We start from the raw sequence: 3,034 nt of genomic DNA, 5'->3' as shown, positions 1-3,034 counted from the left end.
TATGTGATGCCCAGAATCTGGTGTAGAGCTATTGGCATCGCTGCCAATCCTTTTAATGTGTTTTAAGCTAGAGCTGACATCATAAGTATATCGAACAAGAGTTATATAAGTGCTGATGTTAGGAGTGGGTGGTGACTATTTTCTGAATTTTTATTTTATTGTCTGATTGATGTTTTACCTGCCTGGCATAATAAATTGTTAGTATTAATAAAAAAATTCAAAAGAAATAGCTATTTCCAGTAGATTAGAAGGAGTTTTTCTGCAAAATAAGTATATCAGGATAAAATCAGACTGGAGTTTTGATGTTGAATGGAGCATGGGGCACATTAACCAGGGCTCCCAGATTTCTGTTTGTAATCTGGCTTAGCAAGTTAACTTTTTAATGTGATTAAACTAACTATTATTATGTTCTAAGCACGGATGGGGCAGCTAGACTTTAGAGCGACATTATGTCCCTAATGAACAATAACTAAGATTATGAGAAGTTATTAATAATCAAAGCTCCAAATAATGATCAACAGATCATTTGTATTATTTACTAAATTAATATCACATTAAATTGGAGTCAGATTGGAATTTTCACAAAGTCAAGTAAAATATAAAAACGAATTCTGATAAATTAGGTAACTCTTACGAAAGTGCTAAGGAAAAGACACAAGTTTCCTTCACCCACTCCATCAGTAGACCAGCGGGTGGTTTTTACAGCAGTCAATTAATTGTGTTTTAATTGTGTGTTTTTTAAGTAACACCTATACGGGAAATCAGTGGGCAAATCAATATGGTGTTTTTTCTGAATGAGAAGCAGATCAAAGTTTTATCTTAACATACTGTCATAATACACAGTTCCCTTTCTGTTACTCAGTCAACATTACATGACACTAGGGGTCTACCCTTTGGAATCAATCATCTCTAATCTGAATCTAAAAATGGCAATGAGAATTGTCAAGGTGAATTTGCATGCCGGGTATAAAAGAGAGATGGCACCACGGTGATCTCCTCGACTCGTGAGGAAGAGACATTTATGTAAAGAAGAACATTTTCTGGAGGCCATTAAACTTTTGTGAAAACATAAAAATGCTCATCTTGCTTCATCGTTCTATAAAAAGGTGGGGGTTGCACCCCATTTTGGACCTGCGCACCCTGAACAAGGCTCTTTACAGGCACTGTTCAGGATGTGATGCATCCTGGAGTTCGTGAGACACTACAGATTGGTTTGTGGCTATAGACCTGAAGGACTCATTCTTTCATGTGTCTTTTCTCAACTATCTCAACAACTGGCTTGTTGATAGATGTTGTGTTCACATAGGGACATGATACTTCACCACCTAGACCAACTGGGAAAAGAGCAAGTTCTTTCTCATACAGAGCATTTCTTTTCTTGGTATGGAATTGGACTTAACCTCCATGATAACACATCATACTATTAAACGCACACAATCAGTGCTAACCTGCTTTACATTTGTCAGAAGCAGCCAGGAGTCCCATTGAAGCACTTTCAGAGGCCCCTGGGGAACATGACATCCTTGACAGCAATAGTCCCCCTCGGGTTGATGCACATGTGACCTCTTTAGTACTGGCTTTTGGTTTGAGTCCAGAGGTTTGCGTGACACACCGGCACTCAATGTATTGTTAAACTCCCTTGTGATGACTCACCCTTAGCCCAGGGTCAGATCTGTCTTTCCACATAGCTGGATTACAGATTTCAAGGTGTGTCATAGTTGTCATAGATGGACGGCTCATAGTTCGACTGGGGTGCAGTGTGCAACCCACATGCAGTATCAGAATGATGGATGCCTTGACTGGCATATCAAATGCTTGAACTGGTTGGCTATCCTGCTCATCCTGAGGTATTTTCTACCTCTCATCCGGGGCAAGCATGTGCTGGTCTGCCTGGACAGTAAGACCATTGCGTACCTTCCCCAAGATCTCCAGCCCTCGCTTAAAGTCAGAGCACACTTCACTAGGGGTGTTACTTCTTCATGAGCACTGGCACAAGGCAGACATATGTAGGGCTTTGAGTTGAGCTTCTCCCAATACGTTTTTAAGGTTTTATAACCTGCATGCAGAGCAAGTGTCAGCCAGTGTGTTTCAGTAACAGCTCGCTTGGGCGGCTGGCTGGGTATATCACTTGTTTACCGCCTTATCCTCTAATCTGGTGAGTCAGAGGGGAGGTTTTTCTCTGTTCTTCCCCTCCTTTGAGGGTAAGCTGTTGGCATTACTCCATGATTTAACACTTTATACGGCAGGGCTGCTGAACCACTAGGCTTAGTACCTGTGATATACTGTTTTGTGAGTCCTTGTACTTAACTAAGTGCTCCTTACATGATGTCTTCCCTGTCTGCAGTCCCGTTTTAGGCTTTCCATTGATAAGTTCCCTTTTGGTAACTGATGGGACTCCCCTTGCTTGGTGAGATGGTTGTCACACATTACCTCCCTTGACAGGGTGTGTCCTCCATAGTGTTCTTCTCTTATTTCAGTTAACAATATTTCCAAGTGTCTTCTGTTTCAGTGCTCGATGGTCATCTTACTATTTTTTGAGAAAGGCCACCACCTTGAGTACCTTGGAAGGCTTTATTTCCCTGATTCTGGGGCAGTTTACTTTATTTCACTGGAAGGTTACAGTGTGCCCACTGGTGACACACTCAGCTTGTCTGTGTCCATTGGCTAGATTTGACATGGTCTAGAGCTTGTGGCACTTAGTATAGGAACCTCTAGTGTCATGTCAACACAATGTTGAGTGACAAAAAAGGAAATGTCTTAGGCTGCGTTTACATTTTGCATTAACATGCGATCTCGGTGATCCGTTCACGCAGATCCGATCAGCCGTATATCAGGACACGGCGCGTTTACATTTGTCCACTTCAAAGTGGCTTCTGTATCCACATGTGTGATCGGATACCGTGCGGGGAGGCGCGCTGGATGAATAGCTGTCAATCAAAATGGGTACAGCTGTCTTTAGCCACATGATTAAGGGCTTTCGCGCTAACCGCAATCCCGTATTGTACAGTGCTACTGAGAAGCCAACAGCAAAGAA

The sequence above is a fragment of the Misgurnus anguillicaudatus genome, chromosome 22, assembly GCF_027580225.2.
Source record: "Misgurnus anguillicaudatus chromosome 22, ASM2758022v2, whole genome shotgun sequence".
Classification (NCBI taxonomy): Eukaryota; Metazoa; Chordata; class Actinopteri; order Cypriniformes; family Cobitidae; genus Misgurnus; species Misgurnus anguillicaudatus.
This window is presented reverse-complemented; position numbering follows the sequence as displayed.